The sequence below is a fragment of the Chenopodium quinoa genome, unplaced genomic scaffold (assembly GCF_001683475.1).
Source record: "Chenopodium quinoa cultivar QQ74 unplaced genomic scaffold, ASM168347v1, whole genome shotgun sequence".
In the NCBI taxonomy this organism is placed as follows: Eukaryota; Viridiplantae; Streptophyta; class Magnoliopsida; order Caryophyllales; family Amaranthaceae; genus Chenopodium; species Chenopodium quinoa.
In genome coordinates this window covers 2,594,995-2,607,243 of record NW_018742914.1, presented here as the reverse complement: position 1 = coordinate 2,607,243, position 12,249 = coordinate 2,594,995, and positions in this window count along the sequence as shown.

Here is a 12,249-nt window from a genome sequence, read left to right as displayed (position 1 = left end):
TTTAGCCGTAGCGCCAGACGCCAGTATTGGCGTCAGGCGCTACAGTTAAAAGTTGGCGCTAGTCTCTGTTTGCTGGCGCCAATTTCCCCCAATACCGAGCCAGAAATATGCGTTCTAATTTCGACCGGTTTTTGGTATTGTTTGCTCGATCCTGCTTCCTGATTGAATTTTTTCTCACTTTTCTGAAACCCATATGTGTTCTACATATGGACATAACCCTCTGGGAATTCATGCTCTATCTACCCGATTGAACGCTCCTGGCAACAAATGGTACTTCTGAGAGGTTGAATTCACCAAACCATGGAAGTGAGTTTTTTCTAAAAACTCGCGGTGTCCCATCCACACGCGTTAACCCTTCACGGTTAGGCTTCTGCGCGGTGCATCCAGACAATTAACCATGGACCCTCTATTGACTAAACCATATCCCGAACTTTAGAGAACTAGAGCCATGGTTAGGTTGCGAACTCATTGCATCATATTGTGCCTACTTGACTAATTGTGCATTATTTGTTGTGCATATATATTTTATGTTTCTCTTAACCGTTTGTTGATTTGTGTTGAGACTAAAATTGATGACTTTATGAACTTTGCCTAATTAATTATTTAATTAATTAATTTTAGTCAATAAAGTTTTTTTTTAATCGGAATTGACCTAGTACGACTTTAGGCATACCCCAGTTGACTAATAATACCGAAAACAGTCCCAGACCAAAGCTCCAATATTGGCGCCAAAGTCTGAGCTGTAGCGCCACTGTATAGTGTGTAGCGCCAGACATTTTCTAAATTGTTTGGCGCCAACCACCATAGTGTGACGCCAGTCCTGTCGCTTGGCCGAAAGTTCGGATTATTTGTCGAGTCATCACCTAGGGTCTAATTAACCAGTTTGCTAATTAATTCGGTTAATTTTCGCTGTCAATAACACCGTGTCGAGTCATTAATCGAGTCTTGGTCACATAGTCTAGCCACATGGTCATGACAAAAGTCTCAACATGTCACTTACACTCACTAGTCTTGGCACACACTTTGAGTATACATCACCATGACCATGTCTTAGATTCATGCATGAGTTGGTCTTTTCCGTCATTTGAGTTGGGGGTACATTCTATTCCTAATTCTTCATATCCCTCCATCTAAATCTTCTTCACATTCTTCCATCTTTCTTCACCTCCTCCATCCATGTGTGTTGAATTGAGTTTGAGTCATGTGATTGAAAAACAAAAAATGACTGGGTGATGATGAAGCAAATGACACAAGACAAGAGGCGAGCTTCAACGACAAGATTTTATGACCTCTTTTTCTATTTCTTTTTCATTTTACCCCTTCCCCAATAAGTCTAGCATAGGCACCTTTTATTTTCTTTTAGATTAATTTTATAGGATTTTTTCCTTTTTCTTTTTTAATAAAATGAGCATTTATTTCCTTATATGTGATCATTTCATTATATTGCATTAACAAAAAAAAAAAAAAAAAATCCATGTCGAATTAAGCACAAGGTATACCAATGATTTGAGGCACCTCTTGTAGCCACATCATATCTCCTTTCGCCCTTCAATTATACAATCCTTTCTTCATAAACCACTTTGAGCCACGTCTAACGATAGACCTTTATTTTTTCAACCTACATCTATCTAATCTTGGGATGGGATGGTGTGCAACTTATGCAATTCTAAAGAAAGCTTGAGCAAATTCAAAAGAAAGCAATAGCAAAAAATAAGCAATAATAAAAAACGAAAACAAGTGTACAAAAGGGTAAGTGTTCCAATGTCTTTGATATGAAAGTATCTTCGATAAGAACATGTCTCAGATTGCGTCTCTTATTGAGTGCTCGGTACCGTGCCTGAGAAACATGAATGCCAAGTGAGTGATAGACCGCATGATCGAGACTGCTCACACTTATAAAAATAAAATAAATTCTAAAGCAAAAAGAGCTAAAAAGAGTAGAAAACCTCAAGCATAAAAATACAAATATTCAAAAACGAAGTTGCACACCTTGGGGGCTTATCTAGAATCTTGAGCCTTTATTCCCTTCTTCTTCAGCCTTTAGCCTAACCACGTTACAACCCTTAAAAGACCTTTTTGAGTTATACACACACTTGTGCGAGGTTCGGCTAGAGCTATGTTCGGCCTGATTCTTAACGGATACGTAGGCAACCTCACATCGAGGTGCGGCCGTAATAAACATGCATTCATATTCACATTCACACACTTACACCATGATCATATCAAGAGATTTCCTATGCTCATCCCTATTCACTTAGAGCTAGACTTGTGGGCTTGATCCTTACATCATTAGCTTACCTAGCCTAAGAGTCACCACCATTTGACTCTTTTCAATAATATATTTTTCCACACACTTAGCTCTTGCGGCCTAGCTTTAGTGTCACTTTCACACACTTCACAGATACATGACCAAATATACTTCCCTTAGGAACCCTTTGTCATGAAATCTTAACACAACGCTGAAGCATGCCTTATCATATCAACATCACTCATAAATCATAATCATCATTGCATCACGAAGCATGAAGTACTTAGCCTCCGTGCCTAAGTTACCCAAATGCTTTCATCATTGAGTCAACAGTTGAGATAGCCTAGGATGGATTAATCCTTGAACCTTGAGAGATAGTATCAAATGACATTTGACTAAGCTCATTCAACATGCATCTTCAAACCTTTGATTTTCTTTTTCGCATATTTCTTTTTTGGGAGAAAGTCGGTACCCTCCACAAAAATGACGGAAAATTTTTGCTTTTTTGCATTTTTGAGTCGCACAATCACATTACAAAGCACACACAGGTCATGAGTCACACGTGTCTTTTCACTTCGAGTCGAGTCAACCTCGAGTCAATCATATCGAGTCAAGTTTATACTTTGAGTCATGTCAAGTCAATGAGCCAAGCAATGCTAAACCTTAGGTCAACCCTAAGATAATTAAAGAGATTGGCAAAGTTCTATAGTAAAAATAAGTACAAGTGTAGCAGAACAGGGAAGACCCTATCACAGCGTCTGGCGGCAGAGTCAATTCTTGGCGCCAGAGATATCTCAGCAACGACAGAGCTCGAAGCCTCTCAGCAAGGTGATTTCGACTTCATACAGCAATTTTGGGTTCCTTGGTGTGCCAGTTAGCCCCTATAAGTAATTTGACATGATTAAGTAATCAGTTTGATTACAATCACAATAAGTGGTCGACCTGATGAAAGATCGTCTCGCTTAGCTTAAAGCGCCTAAGATATGGCTCATTACGGAAACACCGACATACTGGTTTTAGTGAAAGCAAAGTTCAGGCGAGCTTTAGAGATTGACAAACGTTGGTCTTCGGAAATTTTTCTTCAGAACATTATCGCAACAAACATTCAAGCACCGAAGCTCTATTGTTCAGAGACGCGTGAACATTTCCATCAAAAGCTCTTTTGTTCAGAGACGCGTGGACATTCCTTTTCAAGCTCTTTTGTTCAGAGACGCGTGGACATTCCTTTTCAAGCTCTTTTGCTCAGAGACGCGTGGGCATCCTATTTTCAAGCTCTTTTGTTCAGAGACGCGTGGACAATCCTTTTCAAGCTCTTTTGCTTAGAGTCGCGTGGGCATCCTATTATCAAGCTCTTCGTTCATAGACGTGTGGACACATAATTCAGAAAATCATATCAAAAAGAAGCTCTTTGTTCAGAGACGAGTGAACATCGAAACAGTAAGGTGGAGTTCCCTAGATTGTGGAAAGTTGTCACAAACAACTGAAGGTAATTTCGGGCGAAGTTGTCTTCGATCATATTCCCTTAGGCATGGAAGATGATCATAAAGCGGAAGAGAATTATTTCGAGAGAAGTAAATTCGATAGTGTTCCCTTGGACGTGGAATATTATCAATGCGGATGGAGATTGTTTCGAGAGAAATAATCTTCGATGATGTTCCCTTGGACGTGGAAAATTATCATTGCGGAGGAGGATAGTTTCGGGCGAAGCAGTCTTCTAATTTGGAAGCAGTTACGGGCGTAGCGGTTTTCAAGCGGGATGGCATTCTCTAGCTTGCAGGAGGTCATCAAAACAAAGGCGGCAGCAACAATCGGTTACTTTCAGAGACGTGTGCTCGACGGTGCAAGATACGCGTTTCTTAACTCTTTTATCTGTTTAACTAATGCTAGTTTTGCAGGTATCGGCGTTACAAGAGTGATTTAGGATCGCAGAACGCTGAGTCATTCTCCGTCCCTATCGATACTTTGACTTTCGTTTTCGAAACTTGCGTTTCTCCAAACTCAGTCAAAGTGGGGGCTTCTGTAGACACCCATTTGTGTCTCCCCAAAACCAAACCCGGTGATGAGTGCCTTTCACGTCGAATCATAATCGAATGAAACGAAGTGTGGAAAGGTTTAGTGTTGCGGAAAGTTTTTATTTCTTTTTCTCTTCTTCCTGTTTTTGAAAACTTTATTTTAAGAAAACAGCCAATCCAGTTTGGTTGGTCCATGATATGGGTCCAATAGTGGTGTAGCTGGATGGGGCTTGCAAAGACCTTTCCAACGATATATTATAAGCCCAATTCCGATGAATATTGTGGAAATTATGGCCAATTTACTAAACTGGGTCCGGTTTGAGCTTTGTGTACGGCCCAATGATCTAGGGGAGGGCCTAATATAATTTATCATTCCTAATGCAATTAGGAATGGTTTTAGTCTTCTAGAACATTCTAGAAGGTTCTTTTCATTCTTAATTTCAATTAGGACTTTTCAGAGTTTTAATTAAGATCAAATAGCATTTTCGATGGAATTATATTATTTTATCTTCCAGTACGGGAAATTGATCAGATTTTCGAAAACGCGTTGAAAATCAGTTTGGCGTCCAACCCCAGGCCTTGGCGCCTGGAACCAGGATTGGCGCCAGGTGCTAGCCATTGGCGCCTGGAGCTAGCCACTGGTTCTGGCGCCAACTAGCCAGGGCTAGGGCTGTACACCGGTCCAAAACCGGACCGGACCTGATCCGGACCTGAATGGACCGGGACCTGAATTCTTGATTTATAAGGACTGGAGACCGGACCTGAATCAACAGGTCCGGTTCCGGTCCAGACCTGAAAAATCAGGTCCGGTCCGGGTTTGGACCTGAATAGACCTGATTAGTTTTTTTTTATTTTTTTTTTTAAATAATATGAAAGTGCTGACCTGTTTAGACTTGTTTGGAACTGTTTAGACCTATTATGGACCTGTTTGGACCTGATTGGACCTGTTATGGACCTGTTATGGACCTATTTGAACCTGTTTATGGACCTATTTAAACTTATTAAATAAAAAAAGTAGTTTTACCGGTTTCAGGTCCGGACCTGAAATTTCCGGGTTTTACCCGGACCGGACCTGAAACCCGGATTCCTTGAATTTCAAGGACCGAGACCGGACCTGAATCTACAGGTCCGGATCAGGTCCGGTCCCAACAGGTCCGGTTCAGGTCGGATTTCAGGTCCGGGCCAGTTTTTGTACACCCCTAGCCAGGGCTGGCGCCAATGTCGATTTTCGATCTTCAGACTCTGTTTTGTTAAATTATCTTTTTTTGGTTGATTTTCTCTATAAATATCGTATCAAAAACTCTGTTTTCATTCACCAATTCTCCTCATTCTTAAGTATTCACCAACTATCTTCATCATCTACAATCATCATTCACCGATTATCATCAATTACCATTCATCAACTCTCTTCATTCACAAGTTTTCATTTATCATTCATCAATTCTCAATAAACATTAATTCTTTAGCATTCAATTCTTTCTTGCTTTTTAATACAAAATTCCGCATTCACAAGATCTAGAAACACCTAGCCATATTCGAAGTTGCCTTCGCCCTAGACGTGAAAGGTTTTAATTTCTGAGGGTTTGGTCCCTAATCTCTCTTTCAATTATTTAATTTAATTGTTTGTTTATTATTTTCCTTGAAGTTACTACCGTGTGTATTTTGTTATTAGAAAGAGGTACGAGGCATCCAAGTAAGTACTTTAATTGATTTTATTGATATTATGATGTAGAAATCATGCTTAGATTATTATGATATTCCTAGTATCATGTCTAGGTTTATTTTAATATTAAATATGATTGTTACGATGCTTCCTATGTTCTTCCTAATATTAATTCATGTTAGTATCATGTTAGGGTTAAAGATTTGATTTTTATTGCTTAGTGACATGTTAGGATTTGTTATTAACCTTGTTAGTATCATGCCTAGGATCTTGCTATTTTTATTATGCTTTAATATTAACATGAATATGATTATGATTATAATTGTTATAATGATTACGAATATTATTATTTTGATGATTATTTTATTTATGATAATTATTTCAATTATTATTAATATAATGATTATTTTCTTTTATGATTATTATCATGATTATTTCAATTATAATTTTGTTATTAATGATGTTGATTATTTATTATGTTGCTTGATGCTTATTATTTATTGCTTGATCACTTTTATTGCATGTTAAAGGGAATTGGTACTTGCAATCACGCTTAATAAGATAATTAATAATCTTGTTTAGGTTAACTTTGATTATAATTCAAGTGATCGCCAATAATAGTTTATTTGTGCATTAAATTCAACCAACATATATTAAACAGGTTTAGGGTTAATCCTATTGATTGCATGTTAATCAGAAAACGCACATGAATACGAGCAGAATAAAGTAGAGGCCTATTATTAGGGCAGGTTCAATCTCTTTTAGGTTGGATTTGTACCATCATCCCCGAACCCTTATTTGGTTCATGACCTTATGGAGTTGACGATCTCTTGGATCGTTAAGGGGTGTAACCTTCACCTCGTGAACGGTTTACAAGTTCCTTAAAAACTTGTTGGCGACTCTTTTGCTCTATCTTCTTCCCTTTTGGACACCACCGTACTTTAGTGTATGATCACAGTGGGGTTCAAGCTAGTGGGATTTTAAAGGCTTGAAACTATTCCCTACACAAACGGAAGTTGTTAAAGAACTTTTCCCGAAGAATGCCCTAACCTTTGATGCCACAATTTGTCGCCCCATCCACCTTTATCTTCAAAGTCTTCACTGTCGGAACACCCCGGAAATAATAAAGTCCATCTACTCGTTCAACCGCTCCAATCACCTTCCTCGTCGTTAGGTCCTGTATAACACAAAGTTTATTCGTAAATTGCATGACACAATTTGATTAATCACATAATTGAGTCGTCGAAATTAAATTGCAATTTAATTGAGGCACATAAAGAACATTTTTAAGTATTAAGCCTCCGTCCAATGTCACCGATCCAAGTTTGGACGCATTTGCATAGTTTCCATCCGGCAATCCCACCGGATAATGGCTCACATTCACCACATTCGTCAATAAAGTAATGTCACAAGTCACATGATTTGAGGCACCGGTATCAATAATCCAACCCATATCTTACTTACCGTGAAGCTTGGGTTTAATAGAGTTCAAATGGTCGAGAAGCATCTGGATTTAAGCTGTTGTTACCCCAGCAAGGGTTGCCCCATCTGATGGTGTTGCGGCAGCAGCCTGTGAAGATTGCGAGTGCTGCTGCCCACCTGTCTTGTTTGCCCGAGCTGGAGGCGCACCACCCCCCTACCCCTGCCACCTGTCCGTGCTCCACCCCGTCAAGCCGAGGCTCTACCACGACCTGGTCCAAGCCCACCACGTGGGCGGTCTCCTTACCAGTCAGGAAAGCCGTGGATTTGGAAGCATCCCGATTCATCGTGACCCTCCCTGTTACAGTGAGTGCAGAATCTGTCATTGTCCTCTGAACGTGGCTTGCCCCCCTGCAACTTGAAGGCCACCGCATTAGTTCGATCATCAGTAAGTGCATTCACCTCCCCTCCACGCAAGCGTTCAGCTTGAATGGCCTGCTGATACGCCTTGTCCACCGCTGGTTAAGGGTCTTGAGCAAGGAGTTATGCCCTTAGAGCATCGTAAGATGTCTCCAAGTCGATAAGAAAATGGTGAACAAAGTCATCCTCCCTCAAACGTTCAACCTGCTGCACAATATTGCACGTGCACTTGCCACACTTACACTCGGGAACCGAGACGTAAGTTGTGAGTTCATCCCAAATTTTCGACAATTTGCTAAAATAGACAGAAATTAATTCGGACTTTCCTTGCTTACAATCGGCCAAGGCAGTCTTCAATTGACAAACCCTATCCCGCTCACCACACAAAAACGATTTCGGAGGTTGTCCCACAACAATTTTGCATCATCATAATCACCAAGAGTTGAAACGAATTGTCGAGTCCAAAGTATTCGACAACCATGCAAGACACTAACATGGAGTGAACAACCACCCAATCCTCCAATTTTTCAAAGTCTGTAGGCTTAGCAACGGATCCATCAATAAAACCGTATTTCCTCTTTGCCTTCAAGGAAGTACGCACAGCTCTCGCCCATTCATCGTAATTGTCACCTCGAAAATATTCCCAAATATTATCTTTCCTAATACATATATATCCAAATAAAATGTTTCTAATATCTTATAGTGTATGTATTTTATATTTTATAATATTATTGTCAAAAAATTTAACAACCATTTATTGCACGGGTTTTAACCTAGTGTGAGGAAAAAAAAAAAAAAAAAAGGAAGAAAGAAAGAAAAGAAAAACTCATACGAAGAATATTTTGAGTTAGTCCTAGCCACCTAGGTTTGGCTATGGACTCCATTCTCCTCTTCCTGAGCATAGTTTTGTTCACTTCATGCTTTGAAAAGTTCAAATAGTGAATAGGTTTTTTTTTTTTTTTTTTTTGGACAGGAATTAGTTCAAATACATTAAATGTGCTGAAGAAATGTAATTTCCAATAATATCCAGGCCAATCTCAATCATCAAGGATTAAGATAAATTTAGATAAGTTCACAAAATAATTAAAGGAGTGCTACATCGTTTCATAATGATGTTCCTATTTACGTAAATCGATGCAAATTTTTACCTATCTTTAGTATTACATTAGCAAAATACTCCGTAGATATTAATAATATAATCATCAAGATGAATCAAACTAGATCTCACATGATTATATTTGTTCTCATAGATTGAGAGAAGTTTAGAAGATTGTCTCTTAAATTATTTTTAAAAAGTCAAAAATTCCAAACGAGAACATCATTGTGAAACGGAGGGAGTATATGAGTAAAATGAACCTTTAAAAATGAAAGATTAAGGATGAAGACTCGTGATTACCTGTTAAAAAAAGATAGTTACAACTTTGGTAAAGTAGAAAGAGACTAGAATAATACTACAATGTAAAGAAAAAAGTAAAATTTACAATACTTGAGATTAATGGAAAGTTTCCTTTAATTAATTAGACAATGATACCTTTGACCAATCTTACGCCCTCAAAAACGCTAATCATGTGTGCTTAACTCTTAACCTAATTACATTATTGTGTTATTCATAAATCTATTTAAAAATGAGATTACAAGATGCCGACACAATCTAAAGATTTCTAGCTTAGGAAATTTATTTTATAGTAACAAAATTTAAAAAATAATAATAGTAATAAAACAAAATAAATTAATAAATAGTGATGCACCATCTGCTAGTTTGTTAGGTTGTGTCAATCACAAGTTTTAGGTAATTGTCATGCATTTTGTCCTTCTACCCTAAATGATGGAAAATTAATCATAATCATGTAACAACTACTATAGTACCCTATTAAAGTGCGGAAAGGCTATAATATTGGAGTAATTTTGTGACTTTCATTGTAACTAACCTATTATATAATTAGTTAAAGGAGTTTTTTGAATATATTTTTAATTAAAATTAGAATCGAAATAGAAACAAATTAAGTAAAGGTGATCGATCGATGTTGCTTGTTGACACAACACACAAGGCACAAATAAAATTCACGTGCTAGTCATTCCAACCATGAAAATTAAGTGTGAGCAAATAAGCTCACTATATTCATCATGTTAAAATACAATTACTCCGAGTTAAAGTTTAAATTAGTAAGGGACTGCTTAAATCACAATTACTTTATATACAAAGTATTCGAGATAATGAAAGATAATTTTAGATATTTGTGAGGAAAAATGAAATAATGATGGGTTTGATGATCACAAGAATAATGAGATTGTAAATTGTGATGGTGTGGTGATAAGGGAAGGAGGGAAATTATTGCCCTTGTTTTGGCCATAATTGTTATCCTAGTATTTTGATGAATTTTTATGGTAATATTCTCCTCATTTCTCTTTTCTTCGTGTATACTTTTATCACTGAAATGCTGACATGTCTCCTTTATTTATCAACACATCATCCTCTATAGCATAATAGCATCATTTACATTCATATTTCTGAATTTGAATTCTACTGTCCCCTTAATATATTAACTTCAGTCCAAACCTGCCTTAAGAGGCCATAAATCATTCATTGCTAAAGAAAAAATAAAAAAATAAGTCACGTATATATATTTTTGAGCTACACACATATAACTAATAACCTCGGTCAATATTCAAAAAGTAATAAAAAACAACATTAATATAGAATTTTATGTTGAGTTACTAAATATTCAAATCCGTTATTACTTATTAGGAGTCCAAAGACTTTTAATACACTTAAGCACGAGGAGGTACCTTCGGAATACTATTTAATGTAGGAAAATGCTATACATAGCCCTAAGGGCTACATATAAGCATTTAATTTACTCTTGAAAATTGTTTAAATTTAGAAAATCATGACAAAAACACACTAATTACACCGATTTGCGCGTGTTTTTGTCATGAATTCCTAACTTTATACATTTTCCAAGAGTAAATTCAATGCTTATATATAGCCCTAAGGGCTATGTATACTATTTATCGCTGAAATGCTGACATGTCTCCTTTATCAACACATCATCTTCTATAGCGTAATAGCATCATTTACATTTACATTCATATTTCTTAATTTGAATTTTACTGTCCCCTTAATATATTAACTTCAATCCAAACGTGCGTTAAGGGGTCATAAATCATTCATTGCTAAAGAAAAATAAAAATTATCATGTATATATCTTTATGAGCTACACACATCTAACTAACAACCGCGGTCCCTATTCAAAAAGTAATAAAAAACAACATTAATATAGAATTTTATGTTGAGTTACTAAATATATTCAAATCCGTTATTACTTATTACGAGCTACACACATATAACTAACAACCGCGATCCCTATTCAAAAAGTAATAAAAAACAACATTAATATAGAATTTTATGTTGAGTTACTAAATATATTCAAATCCGTTATTACTTATTACGAGTCTAAAGACTTTTAATACACTTAAGGACGAGGAGGTACCTACTATTTAATGACGGTTGTTTAGTAAAATGAAGTTACGTTTAACACGCAAATAGTCGAATATCTGTAGCAATCGATTATAGATTAAAAAATTCCAAAATCATTTGGACAAACATAAGATAGTGCGTACGAAGTGGTGTAAAACGAATAAGTAAATCACAGAAATAAGACCAAATTCAAAGCGTTGGAAGTAGATTGGTAACAAACAAACAGCCCATGATAGAAGACTACTCGTACTTACTAAAACACTTGTTAATCAAGAAAATACACTTATGAAAGCGTCAATACATAAAATAAAATAATGACAGATTTAATTTTTGATTAGTCAACGAAAATGATGGAGCGTCGATATCACTCCATGAAATTCTTCCCACCAAATTGCCTTTAAGTGGAATTTGGGCTTTCCTTTTCTTTTTATTTTCTTCCCACCAATATGGCCTTTTCTTTAGGTATGGAAAACATACCCAAAGTTTTTTGGAGGAAGAATGACCATTTTGCCCTTTGATTCTTCTCTTTAAAGCTTTTCGTTTCTAGTACGCCGAAAATTAATGCATTGAATTGTCCAAGAGCTTGAAATTTCAATTTCAAAAAGAGTATTAAAGGTATTATTGTGTTACCGTTCAAAAAAAAAAAAGTATTATTGTGTTAAGAAGGTAGTGCAAAATGTGTGATCATAAATTTAAATTATTTCTACGGGTATTGGAAATTAGGATTGTTTATTTTCTTTCACGATAGTAACCAACTATTTAATGTAAATAGTCGTTTTAACAACACCTTTCGAGTTCGGATTGATGAACCTTATTTCGAGTTTGGAGTGATTTTTGGCACAATTGTAATGCTTTTGGTTATTGCTTAAAAGGGTTTTATTAATACTTAATTTAATGAAGGTTTATTTGTTTCATCTTACTCTTTACTAGGTTAATTCTCGTACTATGCAAAATAATTTTCAATAATCATTATTAAACTATTACGGAGTATTATATTAGCTTTTTTATA